Source organism: Serinus canaria, chromosome 2 (genome assembly GCF_022539315.1).
Source record: "Serinus canaria isolate serCan28SL12 chromosome 2, serCan2020, whole genome shotgun sequence".
NCBI classification, from domain to species: Eukaryota; Metazoa; Chordata; class Aves; order Passeriformes; family Fringillidae; genus Serinus; species Serinus canaria.
In genome coordinates this window covers 43,812,515-43,832,805 of record NC_066315.1, presented here as the reverse complement: position 1 = coordinate 43,832,805, position 20,291 = coordinate 43,812,515, and the positions used below count along the sequence as shown (strand labels likewise).

The 20,291-nt window shown below is 40.6% G+C and overlaps 1 protein-coding gene across 3 annotated transcripts in view; it reads right to left on the bottom strand.

The window, feature by feature from the left end:
- The window catches only part of TMEM108 (transmembrane protein 108), a 161,654-nt gene extending 143,312 nt beyond the window's left edge, over positions 1–18,342 (bottom strand). The window contains exons 1-2 of one of the 3 annotated variants that reach the window (XM_018909661.3): positions 18,240–18,342; positions 10,424–10,554 (exon numbers count right to left, since the gene is read on the bottom strand). The gene's annotated coding sequence lies outside the window, so the exon portion shown is untranslated. Of the gene's footprint in view, positions 1–10,423; positions 10,555–13,012; positions 13,084–17,636; positions 17,730–18,239 lie in introns of those variants that run through there. The other 2 variants (XM_050971570.1, XM_050971569.1) reach the window with 2 other exon arrangements.
- Positions 18,343–20,291: the final 1,949 nt, after the last annotated feature.

Here is a 20,291-nt window from a genome sequence, read left to right as displayed (position 1 = left end):
AAGAATAACTGATTCATGTTTATTCAAATAGTTCCAAAACAGAAACCAACAAAAAATAAGTTTCTTTATCTTGATCAATGACACTTTCTTGAGAAGCACATTTTGCAAGAGCTTTATCCACACTTTGAGGTGTAACTGTTTGGGAGACAAGAAAGCAATCTCATGTTCAACAAAAGCCATCCCTACTTCAGTGATCTCTAGGGTCATTGCAGCGCCCCACAGTTCCTAATTAACCCTATTTTCTTGCTGTTAAATCTTCATCATTCTCCTGTGATTAGTTCTGTCCAAATAATTGAAAACAACTATACAAAACCACCAAAACTAATTTCAACCCTTAAGTCAATAGAAAGTTTACTTTTAATTTCAGTAAGAAATCTCATGTACTTTTCCAAAAATATGCATGATGTAGTCTGTAATCTGCAGGCAAGATACAGGCATAAATTACTACAGATTGCCTCATACTAAGTAGGGACTTGATCATCCTCACAGCAGAAAATGTTGCATAAATGAGAATATGTCTCTATGGATTCCCTTGAGGTGGCATCTCCAACACCAAGTTAAAAAAGCAAACCAAACCGAAATAAAAAAAAAAACAACCACCTCCAAATCAAACAAAAGCAAAACCGAATTACAATTTAAAAATAAATAAATAAATTACAGCTGTAACAGCTGCTGCCCTTCCCACGCAGAATTATGGTATCAGCTACTTTTACTGTTCCTGACCAGGATTTGTGGTCAGTGTATTATTCTGGAGTAGTCAGTTTGTTATTTTGGATTATAGTGGTGTTATAGCAAAGCAGTGGGCAGCCTGGTCCTTAGTAAAAGGAATTGGGCAAGCCCTCTCAAAACAAAAAACTAAGCTTTCATTAGCTCCTTTTCTCATCTCATTGTGTATGCCAGGAGGGAGACCTGAACAGAACCCACTTCTGCAGCTAGTTACTGTATTTAGAATGGGTCTGCAATGCCAGAATGCAAAGAGATGGATTACTTCTGACCTTTACCTAGTTACATGTATTCCCAGCTGTCAGCTACACCTTCTAAGCTCCAGTGATAAGAAATCAGCTTTAACAGTCCTTTGGTGATCATGTTTTGCAAGTTTTGCTGATTTAGAATGCAAAAATTATTATACAGTATAAAAAAACCTGATTACACCTCACGTGATAATCCAAACAATAGCAGAATGAAGTTGTGCAGGCTCTCTAAAGAATGGGAATCTTAGCTTTTAAAATCTACACAAAAAACTGAGGGTTGTGACATAGGGATGAGGGAAAAAAAATGGTGTTGTGTTTTGGTCGATTTTCAACAAACAAAACTAACAGAACTCAATTGCCTTGCATTGTAAGGGCATTCCATTTCAAAAAGGTGCTTAAATGTTTTCAATTTTCATGCAGTATTGACTACACAGCAAGGAGTTCAGTATAATTCCTAGTCCTTATAACTTAAAAAGAAAGCTAATGCAAACCCCTGTGGAAGAGATGTATTATTGCAACTAACTTCATTTAAAATTTTATTTAGAGTCAGGCTACTTCTTTGCAACAAAGGTAGAAAGAAGGTAGGATAAAGCAAATACACAGAAGGTCCTAAGGGAAGAGACACTGCCCAATGATGAAATCACTCTCCCAGGAGTTGAGACTCATAGTTTCTATTTTTGTCAAGCCTGTCATCACAGTGTTAAGACCTTGGGAGGAGGATATACGGTATGTGACGGGGCCAGCTTCCATGATTTCACCCAACACCCTACTTCCACTCATAAACAGCTAACATAATTACAATAGAACTACTCACCAAGCACTGCCTAACACAGGTCAGATGGTGCTTCAGAAGGGTATTGTAAAGTTAAATTATTGCACACAAAACATTGGCAAAGCCTGAGGCTAGGTCATTGCATTGCTGCAAGGTTGTGTGCCACAGCCACTGAACAATATTACTGGAAGTTTGAAGAAAAATAGAGAATGATCCCATTGTTGCAACGGGTCTGAGTGTTTGTCATAACCCACTAATGTATTCTATATCAGACAGAGATAATGAAGGCAATTCTGTAGTACAAAGGGTTAAACTGGAGATAAGAAGCACTGAAAAAAAATGTGTGGAAAAATTTTCACAGCTACCCTTACCGCAATGTTTCAGTGAGTTCTCCTCTCGTCAAAGAAGAACTTACAATTAGTCTGTGAATATCCCCTGAGGATAGCTATCCATGTCAGATTTCAGGATATTAGATTAAACACAGAGCTTATGTTACTTGTGCAGAGTGTGAAAATTATCTTCCCACCCCCTCAACGCCTTCCCGACTGTCTCTCCCAAGCTCCCGCCTCGGCACCAAACTTCCACGGCTGTGCTATCAGACTGAGTGCTAGACTGGTTTTCTACCATTAGTTGCTGATATCTAAAATCACCTTTCCTTTTAAGAAGAAGTCACTGCTGGCAGCCATCTATCTAAACCTAATTCTTAGGGAGCTCTGCTGGTACTCTGTACCCTATGGTGCTTAAAAACTAAACACACATTTGGGAAAGTAGCCAATTATTTCTTTTTTGCTTCACTGAAACAGATGCACACCTTAGATGAGCTGGTGCCTCTAATATCTGAGGTAGTTAGAAATTTTCTGCAGTTTTGCAGGGAAAGATCTGCAGAATGCCTTCTTCTATGCCTGAACTGATCTACTGATCAGTCTAGACAGTTTTCATACTTGAAAGCAAACACTCTAGGGAAATTTTTAAGGACTATTTCCCTTACATCACTTTTCTGTGCCTTTTCTACCTGTGCAGGAGAAAATCACAGCAATTCTTTCCCAGCAGCTGCTAATGTGAAGAGAGAAAGGACTGCTATTTCATTAGGACTGCTTTGCTCTGATCTGCCATGTGTCCAGCATATGAATTTCGTTCTTTTATTTCTGAGCTTACTTTAAAATACACGATACAAATTACATCAGAAAGAAACAAGGCATTAAGTCTTCTCAACCTATTTCTGGTTGGGTTGTTGAAAATTACCACCTCCACTTCTTGCTAAAAATTTTTTAACAAGTTCCAGTTTTCCTTCACTCTTCCAAGCCTGGAAGTCAGGTGTTCTGCAAGTTGAATTATTGAGGCCTAACTTGAGACAGGCAACATTATATTAGAAGATATTCTGTATGGAACCAGACTGGAAACTCAGCAGACACCCAGCTGAAAGTCACTGGGAAGTTTTATACAAGTGTGTGAAGAGCACAAAGCACAGGTTTCATATACATATACACTTAAAATTGGTGCTGCAAGAGACAGACATGATTTTAGCCATGCCTAGTAAGTTTAGCACAGGACTATAGCAATGCTAGCATTAGATTAGGAGACACCATGTAAATCTCTTTAATATGCATTTTGTGTCTTACCTAAGTAAGACAGAAAAAAATCTACCCCCTACCATGAAAATGTGTTTGATATTTTTGTGATCGAGAAGTAGAATATTTCTACTTTTCCACAGAGCAAAAGTTCAAGGGATGAGACAGTCCCAGGAGGGAAACACAAAGAAGATTCCACTTAGTGTAAAGCTGGATAAAAACAGATTGATCACCCGTAAGCAGACAACTAAAATTAACCTGGAAAGGTGCAGGAGATCAAAGAAGAATTTCAACAGCCTAAGGGAAAGGAAGAAAAATGTCACATCCTCCAAAAGAGTAAAGTCATAAATGATGCCTTGCCTTAATGAAAGATGAAGAAAGATGCAGACTACTATTGAGAAACAGAAAACTGAAGACTACAGTATTATTAAATTGCCAAAAAAAGTACAAAATTTAAGTGTGGCCGTTCCTGCCAATTGGTACCTGACAGCTTCCATTCTGAAAGCTATTAGGTTGTGTGACAGAATGAGAAAATAAAATAAACATTGTCTGCCTAAGACATCGTGCTAAGAGAGACTGGATTCAAGGGCATGAAGATGACATTTCAAAAGAGAAAGAAACAATTGCAAATTAGTATCTTTATAGTGATAGGTAAAGCATTTTTCAATTTAAAGAATAAGACTTTACATGCACCATTTCTGGTGTTGACTTTACTGTGAGATAGGGCATGAACAGCTAATAATACCAAATGAGAAAGAACAGAACAAGATGACTCTGATGTCATTCTTAGCTTTGAAAGTCTCTTCCGGACAATGGTGTGGAAAATTAAAAAAGATTCAGCATAAAAGGCAGAGCAGCTGAACTACCTGAAGTTTATAGACAATATATCCTCTCTCCAAAATTTGACTAAGCTGAGCAAGGAAAGTCAGCACTGGATGCAGCTAAATGAGCAAGACATACAATTCATCAGAGTATTCCAAAAAAAGGATTAGGACAAAGAGCATAACTTTAAAAAAAGGACCAACCTTTTCTTTGAATAGCTATAAAAGAGAACGAGTTATGACATTGATGCATACAAAACCACAATAGAGGATTTAGGGAATTAAATACTTATTTGGTAGTTCACTAGGATGCTTAGACAATGCTGCCTGCTGATCATGTTGTTCAAATGAGACCAAAGTTGTATAATACCAGCAGTCTGCATTTTTAACAATCTGGAGCTTCAGCAACTGCACATGTATTTTCACCCCCTCATTTCATTCCCAAAGTCAAGCCATTACTCCATTCAACCAAAGGAAATATTTAAGGAAGATAATTAGGAAATTAGCTAAAGCCATGCAAAAAACCCCCAATCAGATCCTGCAGGTAAGACAATGTTCAGATCATCTTTCATCTCACTTTCTAGCAAAAAACCACCACTGTGGCTTCTTCTGACAGAGTGCATCATATCTATCAGTTTCCCATGTCTGTACACTTTTAGAAAGAAGCCAACAGTTTAACTTTGAATCCCACTCTGAAATGCATGAAAACAGGATTTACAGAACATATAGAAGTCAAAATTTTTCCCAACTTTTTAAGCACTTTGATTCGACAGCTCGGCAGTCAGCAAGCTTTTCACAGCCACAAACATCCCCAACTAGTTGCAAAAGAGGATGCCGGCTTTCATATGTGAAATTTCACTTCAAGTGCTTCTCCCTGCCTACTTGCAGGCATTCCCTTAACTTCTTAGCACTGCTGTTGGCACGCTACGTGCCGAAAGACAGGTTTTTAAAAAGAATGTTACTTTGCTTTTGCAAAGGCTTGTTTTTAAGCAGTTTAACAGCTAAATCTAAGCAATCATCACACACATGTAAGGAAGAATAAGAAACAAGAGAAAAACAGAAACAAAAAAAAGAAAATGTTAAATCGCAGAGTATTAAAAATTCCCTTCTAGTAATCTAACATGTAATTAATAGCACAGATACAAAAACAAATACACAAGTCACTCTGCATAGATTTTCTATACTGACTTAATTTCCTGTATGAGGATCTTCATTTATAGGGACCTCTTTAGCACAAAATGATGCTCTCTCAGCTGCAATTTCACCTTTGCAGACAGATTAGAAGTTCAGTGTGTCCTGCTTCTTGAAAACTGAGTCTCTTGAATTTCTGTAGCTCTCTGTTCTCCATTTACTATTTTCAGTTCTCTTCCTGAAGAGCAAAGAGTTGAAGTGTGACCTTTTTACTCACTTTAAATCTGACCTAGAAATGCACAGCTGAAATTTAAGAGACTGATCCTTAATCTGAGGACAGGTATGGTATGGCCCACTCATTCTACAGAAAAATCAGCCCATGCCTGTAAAAGTATAGCCAGGTCTGGTGCTTAGTTTTAGAAGTGGAATTTAGTTCTCTGCTTTGCATGATGATCCTGGGCTAATCTCAGTGGCCATCTGTATGGGGGGGGTGGGATAAGGGCATTTCCCCACCCCACAGAGCTGATACAAGGTTGTCCTCTAAACTATGGTTCATTATGGATTGTGAGGAATCTAAGGCTATGTAAGTAAATACCTAAAAGTCTCCCACCTTTCATGTCTATGTTTGGTAAGAAACTAGAGGGAGCACTATGACATCCTGCATAGCCAGGTTCCTGCTTCTTTCTTTCTGCCACTATTGATGGACCCTCTTAGATTAGTCTCATAGCAAGTTCATCCTTTTATCAGATTTCGCAGTCTGATTTTACACAGTATACCAGTTTGTTTTTCATACCAGATACTGAGCAAGAGACCATAATCCCAAACTTCCTCCACTTAATGGTGAATTCCCCATCACATCTGGCAACATTTAACTGCACCCAAAAGACTTTTCATCCCTACTGTCTCCTATCACCCCAAAAGATACACTGTCACTTGCTAGTGATAGAGATAGTAATCAAACTTGTCAGGGCCAGATCACAAAGTGGAGTGAATTATGTACATTCAGTGTCACCAACATGAACACAATGCTATCAAAACAACTTTATTTTCTACCTAATCATCAAGAAATAAATTCTGTATCACACTCACAGCTTGAATACATGAATGAGTAGCAACAAGTGTTTCGGTATTCCTTACTGAAGAATACTGAATGCTTTTCTTTTAGAAACAAATTGAAAACAAAGTTGAAACAATTCTCCAGCAAAACCAAAAAAATGCTTTTTGCATGTTTAGACTGTAAACTTTGTTCATACCACTTTCCTTTTGATGGGTTTTGAATATAATATTCAGTGACTAGTGACCAGTGTTGGTAGTAATAGAGGCAAGAACAAACACACCTGATTATTAGGTGGCTCTGTTGTTACTTCTGCATCTTAATGTCTGCTTTGGGAGGGCTGACTTGTGAAGCTAACTCCTTCAGGATTTGACTCATAAAGGATCAGTGACTTCTTGCATGCTCTAGAGTAGCAACAAGGGAAAAACCTGGCGTTGCTAGCTGCTATCTCATCTTTTTACTTCAGGCACCACTGAGAAACACTGCAAGGCAGATTTTATCACTGGGGACGAGGGATCAAGAGGGCTGAAATTAGAAAAGACAGTTTGGCTGCTTTCAGTTCAAGTGGAAGTATTATGAAAAAGTGTTCCGAATTATGTCACACAGGGCAAATGTCACTGCAGTTAGTAAGAACTTACTGTGCCAGCAAATGTCAGGACAAATTACACAGCAGGACAGGTGAGCTGTATGTCACATTCACTTCCAAAAGGAAAAGGCTTCCCTCACTGCCAAGAACCTGCTCCCATTTCCAAGCTGATTTAAATCAAATTGTTCTTATTCAAATCAAAACAGCATAGATGGAGTACTACAATGACACGATGAGCAGTTCTTCAGATCCTTCCCCACTTGCATGGATGAAAGGCTTTGATTCTCCACTACCTTAAAACACCATCACCTCAAGGCTACTGAGTTGTGTATGTAAATGGCTGCCACCAGGTTCGTGAAGGCACTGCTTACTATGCTGATGAAAAATGTCTCACTGTCCTTATGCTCCTGGGTCATACCCATCTAATCTTTCTTGCCTCTTTGATCATATGTTCTTTGCAAAAAGATGCATTTTCTCTTTATGTGGGACGCAACATGGTATGCAGAACAACTGAGGCCGCATCAAGGCTAGAAAAGTGAATAATGGGAACATAAAATTCAAAACACCAGAAAGCAGGAAGACAGGACTAAGTCATTAGAAAATATTTTTTATAAATTTAAGTATGAGAAAGTCTTTTGCTGGACTGCAAACTCCTAGCAAAGTTAACTCATTTTGATTCAGCTAACCTTAGTTTAAAAATAAATGTGTCAATTAAAAATTACCAGTGCTTCAATATGGAGAAAAAAACATGTCCTTATGTTCTAAAGAGGAAATAAACAAACAAACAAAAAACCCACAACAAAACTAGAGCTACAAAATATTTGGATGAAGAAAATGTTTATTCCATTTTTAACTTTTCTAATCTAGGATTTTCAGAGGTTTTCAGGCCTTCATTTTCATGATGTGAATATTAACTGAAACTCACATAGCTTCTTGTAATATTGGAGTAGCTGTGTTGGTCATTTGTTCCTTCAGTTCCTAAGCTTTGTCTGTTCTTTCAATCATTTCTCAGCCAAAACTGGATAAACACATCCTAAAGGTTATCAAGATAATGCCCACATATAAATCACAACTCAAAAGCTCAGGAATTCAAAGTCTGGCTTTGATTTAAGTGACTATTACATCCACTTATTTTTTCTATCCAACAGCTGCAGGCTACCATCAAGAATCATTATACAACATATACTATACAAACTCTGCTATATACACTATACCAATACCAAGAGTCACTGTAGTAGGTCATCTCAGGTGCTTTAAAACAGGACATGCACAGCACTGGAAGAGCAATGAAGTTTTAAGTGAAGACCAAGACAATTCACAGAGGTAGCTGAGTTGCAAGCTCACGTTTCCACACAGCAGCACTGCAGGGACAACAGCCTTTGGCAAATGAAAAGTAACAAAGCAACTCTGGGGCTCTAACAACATTTCTGCTGTGAAGCAGCACCAATAAATCCAGTTAACTAAGACACTGCAGAATACTCTGACCCTGTACATTTTTCTTAGCTACTAGTACAAGTTCTCTTCAGATTCTCAGATACTCAATTTGTGTGCAACTCTGTCATTGACTGGTGTTCTGAATGGCTGGGCTTGAGCTATGTCTGTGTAAGCACAATTTGCCTCCATGTATTCAGCCTCTATTCCAGAATGGCTGCTGCAAGAATGCAAATCCTATTTGGAAGGATTACTTGCCATGCAACAGCCAGAGGCCCTGTCCAAGGCTGGGATCCCTGCTGTGCCAAGAAGCACAAACTCAGGAAGTTCTGATCCAGAGAAGGACATGATTAAAGCAGGCAAGGTGGCACAGGAAATGGCATTGTCCCTTCACATAGGCAGAACCAAAGCTCCACTCCCCACCCGCCTGCACACACCTCGTGTAAAGATGTTTAAACAGGAAAGCACAGACCAGCAGACATTTGTACTTGTGGGAGCTGGCAACAGCTGGTGGCAAAACAGATTCCACTGGGGCACTTGAGTGTGGACACCAGGGGTTACACAAGCATCTGGTAGATGAAATAAAACTCTCTAGAGAAAGGCCTGCTCTCTAGACTAGATCCTACAGGTTTTTATGATCCATGTACATTCCTTCCTAACAAGAGTTGTGGAAAATTACTGGAATGTCCCAAGTGCTCAAGAGTTTGAAAGTGTTTTTCCTTTTAAGTTGTATTAGCTATTGCTTATCTTTGCATTTTCTGAATACTTTATACATGTCATTCCTGTTATTTCAGCATGCAAGGGCCACCCCCCCCCCCCAATATATATATATCTACAGGATGCAGTGCCACAGTCTGTTACATTCCCCACCTAAGAATCTCTTCAATTTAGTTCTTCCACAAAAGAAGGAGACTGGTTATCTCACACTCGTGGAAATGCCAGGCTGATAACACTGGTGGTCATATTTCCATACAGAATAGAAGCAATGGCAGAGCACTGCACAGGACTGTTCCCTTATCATTTAACACTGGCTGTGGAAAATGGAGAAATTAAGTGTGGCACTGACTTGAACTGAAAGTCCTCTCTTCAGCCTCTCTGGGTTAAAGCAGAGACCAACTAAGCCCAGTTGCAGATTCCTCTTTTTCCAACTGCTCAGCTGCCTGATTTGAGCTCTTGAATAACACAGAGCTGGTATGGTTTTGCATTTGCTTTCTAGCAAACTTGTGTTGATCCAGATTATTAAAATATGAAGTCCCACATAGCCACTCCCCAGACACGCAGAACTACATCATCACAAAAATGAGATATTTTACTTTAAAACAAGTTCCGTTCATGTATTTCTCAAATGTTTCCACCAGCTTCAATTAGCTTTTTGAAATTCTGTGTTTACCTTCCCTGAAAGTAACTCAGTAAAGGAAACATTCAGGGTAAGTGAGCGTGTGTCTGGACATCAGGCAAAAGATGCCCAGCAAATCCATCAAGCTCTCCACCACCTTCAGTTTAGACCAGTAAGTAAATATTTTTACTGGTAGGGAAAAAACAAGAATAATCCAGCAGGTTTTGTACACAAACCATATAACAATCCTGAAAGAGAAACATAAAAACTATACAAAGAAAATGGCACAATTTGCATCTCCATTCAGAGACATTTTATGGCACCTAGTTTAGAGACCTTTTCTCCGGATTAGCTGCTACACTACATAAAGGTCTCAAGTCTACTTCAATCTATAGCAATTAATAAACCCATAAAAAAGATGCCTTAGGTAAGCAGGAAGGTCCTCTATTAGCACATGCTAAAAATAGACAACCTGTAGAGCTATCTGAGAAGGTAGCTTTGAATAATAAAACTTTGAATTTTACAGGCCCCAAGGATCCAAATTCATCATTGGGTTTCGAAACTTTAGGCTTTTTTGGGTCTGCATATCATCCATTTATGTAGTTAATAACAGGCCACAGTTATTAGCAGTCAGCCTCTAGGTTGAACAAGCTTTGGAGAACACCTCCACTACCATCTTGGGCAGTGCCACAAAAGGGAGCTGCACTGCACTGAAGAGACACAAAGCAGCAGAGAAATCCATTTGTGCCTTACCTTGTAAGGGGAAGAGCAGATGCCTTCAAACATATCTATATCCACACAGTCCATTGGTTCAGATCTTCCTGGTGACCAAAACTCTGCCAGCTTCTTGCTTTCTTATTTTTTAATCTGCCAGCAGGTGCGACCTGTAAATTTAAAGAAGTGGGTGTGTTATTCCAAGATGTTTATTCATTTAATTTTATAAGGCATTCAATTTAAGTACATACAGCTCTGTGCCATGTGGCTCCTATTGCTCTCCAGAGCTTTCAGTGTAATGGATTACAGACCACGTTGTTTCTGTAGGTTATTGATTTTTGGGTGTATAAGACCTTTAGGATTTCTTTGCAGACTCAGACTTTCCAGACTGTCACATTCCATATGTGTATATCCTACAGATTTCTCAACATGCTCCTAATTTTATGAAATTCAAACACAGAACAAAAAAACCCAAAACCATGGCACAACTTGCATCTCTGAATTGTCAATTTTTAAACTTTTAAATTTTTTTTTTAATTGTTAATTTATCTGTTAAAGGTTGATTCTTGTGGAAAGAGACTAAAATCAATTTAAATACTAGTTTCATAATAAGAATGCTACTAATCTGAGAAACTGGAAGATGACAGAGTGGCCAAGATTTATATTCAGCAATCAAGGTAATAAAAAAGAAAAAACCTTCCCAAAAAGTGACCCTGGCCACTGTTCAATGGTTTTTAGGAACAAAACTAATTAGTGGGACAGCAGGAAAATTCAGTCAAAGATTTTTTTTTTGCAAATACTCAGGGAGTCACAGTAAGATTCCTCAAATGTATCCAGAGCTGCAGTGCCCTCCAGGTATCTAAATTTGGTTATCTGAATCAAAAGGACTTCTGAAAACCAAGCAACAGGTTCTCTGCTTATACAGTTTTCCTCTGTGAAAGCTAGGAGGGAGTCTCTTATTGACTCCCCACTGCACAGTGTTCAGCATATAGAGCATTAGCTCTGTACCTGACACCCCTCCCCAGGATCTTGATCCCTATTTGCAGGATCCACAAGCAGGACACATTTTCATGGTGGATTTTACAAAAAACATATTGCAGTTTTCATGAAAGCTTAATTAAACAACAGAGTGTAATTATCTGTTTACTGGCAGACAGGCAGCCCGTGTCAGTTCAAGAGCTGCTTTGCTGGGCTGTATTCAATGCTCAAGCAACTGTTTCAATATGACATTTCACCAGACACCCCTGGCTCCAGCATCACGGCACAGAAAATGGATGCATATTTGCTGCTTTCCACATTTTGGCTCCTGCTGCTTAAAAGCTGTCCCTGCTCTCCATAGACATTGTTTATGAGAATTTTAAAGGCTAGTATAACTTCTTGTATGTGGGGTTTGAGCAGTATACATATCCTCTGTAGGCTGTCCTTTCACTCCCCTTTTTATTATGGAAAATTAAAAATTAATTCACTTTGGTCAGAATGTCTAAAAATTCTAAGTGGTGACACTTTATACTATATGAACCACTTGTAGCTTTACATCCTGATGTAAATTCCCACCATGAAGGGTGGCACATAAAGCCCCCCCATCCCTGCATGTCACACACTGATGGCACATGTTACATCTGGTTTGATTGCTATTCAAACCTGAAACTCTTGATAGAGCCAGAAAAAGCCTTGATCCTGGGACACGTTTTAATGGATCTGTGCCTCTGCCTTGATGCAGACAGATCTCAGATCTGAAAGGTCACACACAATTACCCGAGAATCCTTGATTTTCAATCTCCAAAAAATAACAACATTACACAACATTTTTACTCCCAACAAGTTTCAGGACTTGGTTTCTGTGAAGTAAAATGTTTGTCCTTCAGAAGTACTGGATGAAATGACAGTCATGACATGGGGAAAAAATACAACACACACACTTGCAAATTAAGCACCACAATGCAAACTGCTAGGAAAAAAACCTGAAAATGCCACACTATGCAGGTTATCTGAACATTTTCAGGCTACATTTGTATTCAACCTGTGGGTTTGGACCTCTCTAATTAGAAGAAATCCACCTTCATCATGACAGTGGAACAGGCAGAGACTAGGAGGAAGCAGCTTGCATTGCAATTCCACTATATATTACAATTTCTGCAGCATGCTTGTGCTGGGATTTTGGCATAATACTGTGTTACTCTTTCAGAATACAAATCCAACATAATGTCAAATACAATATAAGTAAATACTTTTACTTTATACTTATACTTTATACTTTACTTCAAATAAGTAAATCTGGTCTTAGCACATGAAACCCTCCTGCCATCTCAGACCTGTTGGATGGACCAGGGCCTGCAGGTCAGGAGAGGCAGCCAGCAAATTTTTTGTGATCAATCTCTATTTCCCTGTAACACCAAGGAGTCCTAAAGCAAGCAGGGTTCAGACAGAGGTGAGTGGCTGCTGTCCTTCAATTAGTGGGTCAAAGAGAAGTTTCACTGAAACATGGACTAGGACCACTCAACTTGGCAGAAAGAGGCAGCAGGTTAAGAAAAGGGACATCTGAGACACAGGACTTGGCATGTGCCTGGATGAAAGTAAAGAGAATTTTGATAGCTAGAATTTTGATAGATTTTTGTTCTAACACCTTACCATGGATCCCACCTCTGGTGACTTTGAAAAGGAAAACCATATTTTTTGTTTCTTGGGTGACTTTCAATCTTCTGGAAGAAAAAAACCAAAGTACAAAGGGAGGACAGATACTGCTCCATTGACTTTGAGTGACCTATTTATAGGACTAATGATAAGTCCAAGCTGCAACTACTTCTGAGCTAGGAAAGACTCCCAGTATGCCTGTGTGATTTCCAAACACCAAGAAATTCTATGCTTCAGTGAAAATGTGCTATGAAACACCAGAATCAACCTTGTTGCACAACCTCCATTTTACAACCACCACAAAGGACTCCCAGGTGTAGTCCTGCACCATCTACTCAAGAGGACTACCACTGGATTAAAACATGAATGTCAGTGATCCTTTAAGTGACCACAGAAGGCTTCTCTCACCCACTTTTTCCATGACTAACATATCGTACTGGTGGCTTGTCATAAAACTATTGTTCTTCCTTTAGGAATCATGATGTCATACTGAAAGGCCATTCCTGGAAAAGTCTGCCTTAATAAGCTTAATAAGGCAAAGTGAGCTACCCAGCCAAACCTTTTATTAAATCACACCAAAACTGCCTGAATTTATGCCATTGGAAAGACTGTTGGAACATCCTGGCTGCCCTGGAAGCGTATGTACCAATCACAGAGAAAAAACTCACACATCTTTGTTGATTCATACTAATGTCATTGTTTACAACGTCAGGATGCATTAAATCCTGCTTCAATTACCAGGCATAAAAGCGCTTGTGGATTGACATGTGGTCTCCCCTCAATAGCACTATAGTGGGGCTGAGGTAAACCAGCCTGCTGCAAACAGCATAATGCCTCCAGATGCCTGCATTCCTCTGCACACTCCCACCCACCACCCACATCTCCTACTCTTTTCCCTTTGTCATTTAGTCTTCTTCCCACCTTTCTGCTTAGCTCTCCCTCTCCTTTAGTGCTAGCAGAGTTTGGAGGGCAACTGGCTAGCAAAATGGATTTACAAGACCTGGGACTCTCAGTGGACAAGCTGACCATGGACAAGGAGCATGCCCATGTGACAAAGAAGGGACAGCAAAGAAGAGGAAGCTAAGCTCTCCTCAGGGGCTCACAGAAAGAACAAGATGCAACAGGCACAACTGAAAACACGAGCAACTGAATTTAAACAGAAGAAAACTCTCACTGTGAGGCTGGTCCAACACACATGCAGGTGACCCAGAGAGGCACTGGAGTCTCCAACCCCAGAGACTGCAGACATTCAAAACTCAGCTGCACACTGTCCTGTACACCCTGCTCTAGATGTTTTGAGCAAAGGGTTGGCTACACAACCTCCAGAGAGACCTGCAACTTTAGCAGTTCTACAACCCTGTAAACAGAGCCCTGTTCCCAAATTTACTTAACTCTTTTTTAAAAACAGGTTCACCATAGAATGTTACTGACCTGGCCAAATCCTGAACAGTGGTACAAGAATTTCAGTTGAGTTCTCCACATTTCACAGATGGAATGGACTGATGCAAAAATGACTTTGAAAATGTACCCAGATGTTAGAGATGCTTCTTACTCTAAGAATCATGCAGCTTCTTTTATTCTTCTCTTAGGAGAAAAGCTCCAGTGGTCACTGCTGCCTACAGCAAGATCAGTATTCCTACTTTCAGCATTTAATGCATTAGCCACTTGTAAAATTACATTTATGTTTCCCCTTTATATCATGCTCCCAAATGGTGACTGCCAAGGCAATTTTTAGCAAATCTTTCCCTCAGCCTCCCAGCACACTGAATAAAACCTGCTTTTCTGCAGAAGAATGATGCAGAAGAATGAAGAGACACATTGAGAATTCACTGCCATAATAAAGAACAAGTTGGACCCTTACTCAGCTCCAGAGAGCTTTTCAAAGGAAAACTGGCAATCATGCCAGCTCATACACATCTTTCAGGGAATGCTATCAGCAAACAAAAGGTCACAATGAGTGTTTTACCTGTGGATTACTTATATCATCAGCGGCAAGGATTACTCAGTACTAAGAAGAGATGTATCATGTTCTTGCCCAAAGAGATGGCTAAGTGTTCTGCATAATTCATTTCATCCATCAGCCAAGAGCAAGAGATAAGTCATTCTTTCCTACACCCATCACTCCTTATTTCAACAGTTACCACACTCCTGTTACTAATGATCTATTGGTTACACCTCTAACCTCACCATTCTGAGTCCCGGTATCTTAAAGTCTGAAAAGCTTCCTTTATAGTGGACTACAAAGCAGATCCAAAGTTATAATCTAGGTTAACTCCTGTTTCTTTTGAAGAATAACTGAGTCTTCAGTCAGACAAGAGAGCTGACAATGCAGCTTTCTCTTTGTGGATGTTAAGTTAAAACCAGAGATTTTCGTTCTTCGCATTTGTCTATTTACTGTGGCCAGCACATGCCACCAGATGAGTCACTTGTAGTTACTCCACAGTAACTGTGCCTAATGGTTTCCTTGAAATAATTCAGGGAATAACAAGATTTTTGGTTCACTTTAATTTCTACTGCTTTTAAGCTTTAAATATCTTCAGTATCATAGTCATGAAATTGCTCCCTGTCACTCAAAGGAGATCTGTCGTAGACATCATGTTGTCTTTAATTGCACTTCACAACACAGCCGAGCTTTGGATGCAAAAACTTAGTACCTATTCATAAAAAATCATAAGTTGCTTAATAATTAATTTAGTGGTTTAGTAAGCACAGCCAGGCATACCAGTTCATATTTTGCTCAAGCAAGGATGTCATGGAATCAGTCAGGGAAAGTTTTCTACATATATCCACTAACTCTGACAAGAACAGATAACTTGCAAATACATGCACTAGAATTTATTCAATTAATTGCCCCTATTTACCTGGCAATCAATTAATCCAATTTATAGCAAAACTTCTGGTCTACCTATAATGCAATGAGCTAGACTGGAGCATGAGTTGGTTGCTTTTCATTGATGCAACTGAGGTCTGTTACATGGCCACCAGGAGGTTCAGCTTAGCTGAACTCTTGCTTTGGGGGAGCTGCAGGCCGTGAAGAAATGTAATCTGTGCTGATTCAGCTTATCTGCTAAGGCAAAACTCAGCCCTGGCAAGACCTCCAGTGGAAGGCAGCACCAGAGGAGATGCTACGGCACAAGCACTTAGGAATATTGCCTGCTGTTGCCAGGAGAGGAAAGATTGCCCAGCGTTTTCAAACTTTTAGAGGCAGTGACAACACATAAAATTTCTTTAATGTATGCACAACATTGCAGATATGTCAGGATTATATTGAAACATCCATTTTATTAGCAGAAATAAAAGATTTTGTCAATAATAATCCTGCATTTTGTTTTATTCTGCTGCTGTTACTGCAGATCTTGGGTGCAATCGCATGATTGCATCTCTACCATTGTAACACCTGTAATTGGCTTCCCTCTTTCTTTAATCTCTCCAGTGGAAAGACAAAAGTTCAAACTAGTCTATACCTGGCATTAGCCTAGAGAACATCAGTTTACAAGGGTAGAGCAAATTCCATCAGTTCTAATAGGATTAAAGGTATTTCTGCAGTTTTCAAATCCTCAGAAGTAACACATTTTTTTCAAAGGAATACCTGGCGTTCACACAGTTTGTTAGCATGGTCCACCACAATCAGAATAGCTGGTAAGAAATTTAGCAGAATAATTTCATTGCATCTGCATGAAACATTACTTTATGATTCTGACTTACAGTAAGTCTGGCATAAACTAGAGGGGAATAGGTCACTCTGGGACAACAGCATAGTAGAAAACAGCCAAATGCTTGCATGTATTGTTTTAGGTCTAGTTAAGTTTTTAAGTCTCTCGATTATCTTCAGACAGTGTCATTGTTACTATACTATTTTCTATCCCTACAAATTATCTGGTTAAAATCATTCTGCAAACATCAGAGATCACTCTGATGAACTTAGCATAGATTTGAACAGTTGCATCTGCCTTCCAGGGATAGTGCTGCAAAGCATTAGTAGAAAATGTTTACTTAAATTTTCTTTTTCTTTTGAATTGCATTCCTTAATCTACTGATTAGCACACTTTCCCCTCTCCCCGCCATCCCCCCCAAAAATAAAGGCCAGGTGTAATATGACATCCTCATTCATCAAAAGCACATTCTCATTGCTGATTTACCTTCTCAGGCAGTCAAAGGGTCATTTTTAAACATTAAATTGTCAATAGGATAAAGATGAACTGATCCTACTTGCTTTAATTAGTGGCTTTTTCCACAGCAGCCTCTCCATATAAAGGACTCCCCCCCACAGACCTTGAATGCCTGACTGCTTTCTGCAGTTAAGAGAGGTGAATTTTCTCTGATACAGTATATATTTTGTAGTACTGCTGCACAAGCATGGCCATTTATTCATAGCACAGTTCAATTTCCTTCCCAATTTTTCCTGTATAAGTCTGTTCAATCCTTAATTACTTATCCATAGTTGTTTTATCTCTGTTACAATCTGTGCTTTAAAATATTTTACTGAAACAGTCGTCTGGCCCCTCCTACTATATGAGATAAATATATGAAGGCTCTCTCTAGTAAACTGCCTATCACTACTACAACAGGCTTTTTCTGTGGTTACACTTCTAGACATCTTTAAGAAAGGATGCCGTCTTACATGCAGCGCTCTACTTCAAATATAACATGCAAGCCACAGGCTCCCAGTTCATTTTGATATGGAGCAGTCTCGTGCCTTTGGCTGAATATTACCAATACACATCTCAGAAAACTGGTCGTGACAAGCACCTGGTCGTTCACGCCTGAAAAACAAAAAAAATTAAAAAATCCTGCCTTCTACCGGAGATATGATGCTTTTCACGGAATGATAGATACTGTCACCTTCCCTCGCAGCTCCCACCCATTCGAAAAGAGTGGGAATAATCCACACGCTGTTTTCACTACGTACCTTCCCCTGAAACTGCTTACTCGCATATAACCGAGCCCACTGTGCCGCAGAAGGACAGTTATAACGCAATGCTCCTTAAACTATCAGCGCTAGCCACCAGCCTGCCGCCACTTCAGATCACCTCTCGCGAAACAAGAACAAGACAAACCGAGGAGAGAACACATCTCACAAGCGGACACCCATCCCTCTAGCACCCCTCGCTCCGGAGCTGGTGACGCCGAACCGAACCGAGTCGAACCGAGCCGAAGCGAAGCGAACCGCGCAGCCCTCGCCCCGGCGAGCAGGAGCCGGCCGCCGCTTCCCGCTGCCGCTCACCTCCCCTTGCGCTGCGGAGCGAGCGGCACTGCTGCTTCTGCTGCTGCTGCCGGGCACCCTCCGCCGCCCGCTGCTGCTGCCGCCGCCGCTGCTGATGCTGCTGGCCCGGCGGCGGGCGGGGCTCCGCCGGCCCGGCCTCCCCGGGAAGGGTCCCTGGCTGCGGCAGGGCGGGGGGAGGCGGCGGCCCCGCCGCGGGGCGCGGAGAGGCGGCGGGCGAGGCGCTGGCGTCGAATGTCAATGAGGAGCCGCGGCTGCGGCAGCGGCTGCCAGGGATGAGGGGCAGGGTCTTACCGGGGCTGGGAGGGGGGTTAGCAGTGATTGCGCCGAAAGGGAAGCCCGGGGTTTAGGGGGGGGCCGGGCTGGAGAGGTTAAATGTACGGCAGGAGCTGTTGGCAGGAATACGGTGTTACAGTGAAATTACAGGTGGCTGCCACAGCGGTTCCCTCCACACAGCCCCTTCCGCTGCGAGCAGTGGCTTGTTTGACATTGTGGCAATGTTTTACCACTCGTTTACACCGGGCTCGTGTGCTGTCAGGGCAACTCTTACAGGTTTGAGCCTGGCTGGAAGAGACCTCCAGAGGAAATTTGCTACTGATGAGTTAGTATTTAACCCGTAGGCGAGCGGACGTTTGTAGGGACGTTGGTGTGGCTGCTCCAAGAGAACCTGAGCCTCGGAAGTGCAGATCTAGAAATAGTGGCAGCTCCCAGATCTGCTCTAGTTCAATGTCTTACCCAAAGCAGGGCTGCTTCCTGAAAATTTTAAGCCGTCCTACCTCTCCCCTCATTAGCCAAAATCATTATTGGTTGGTATTTTTCTATACTAACCAACAGAGGGGAAAACCCTATCTTTTTTGGTTAGCTCCTTTTGCCTCAGATTTGCTATTGCTATATAATTATTATCAGCCAATACAAACCTGATACATCTGTCTTCTGACAGTGCAGGCTATCTTACTTTTTGTTTCTTATTACTTCCATGGAAATGTTAATGTGTGAGGAATTTAGGACTTAAGAGTGCAAAGCGGTACACAGAGCTTCTGGTGTATAGAACAATCACAAAATGATTTGGGTTGAAAAGGACGTTTAAAGGTCCTTTAGTCCAACCTCCCTACAATGAGCAGGGACAGGTACAAACAGATCAGGTTGTTCCAAGCTCTGTCCAGCCTAACCTTCAATGTTACCAGGAATGGGATGTCCAGCACCTGTGTGGGGAATCTGTGTCAGTGTTTTACCACCCTCTGAACCTACCCTCTTTTAGATTAAAACTACTACACCTTGTCCTATCACAACTGGCCCGATTTAAAGCTTTGTTCTTATCTTTCTTATAAGCCCCCTTTCAGACACTGAAAGGGCAAAACAAGATCCTCCCCATCTGTCTAGTTGCTCAGCACTTCATTCAACAGGCTTTACAATCTTTGCAGACTTCCTTCTAATTAAAGAAAGAGCTGCTGCTGGTGAAATATCACCAACACTGAAACTATGGATTATTCACTGAGATTTTACTTTTTGAGTGCAAAAACCAACCACTGCCATGTTTTTCTGGCTTTCCTTTCTTATTTCTTCTTTTGCCCGATATTTCGTACAAGTTGCTGCTTGAATGGCTGAGTCCATGTCATACACCAACAACTAACAACACCTGCAGTGAGTTGTTTTCAATCACAGTAAAAATATTAAATAAATAGGCTAAATATGCTAATGAAGCTGTAATAACAGAGTACCTGTTACTGACTAGGAAGTGTAAGATTTTCACCTTCCTGTATGATGAGCAAATAGAAATAAGGAGAGCTCCCCAGGCTGGCAGCCTCAATTATGTTTGCCAGTCTGTGGATACTCTGGTTCATAGTGAAAGAGAGAAGGAGCATCAGTCTGCCTAATCTCCCTGCTGCCTTATACAGAATAAAGTAACAGCCTGGAGTTAAATAGACCCCTTTGCTCCACACAGAGGGGGTTTGTTTGGCAGAATGTCCGTCAACTCTGCTAAACTTTAAAAATAACTATTTTCTGTAAAAGCTTTTTCTTCCATAGTTGTTTAATACAGCTCAGGAGGAAATTTCA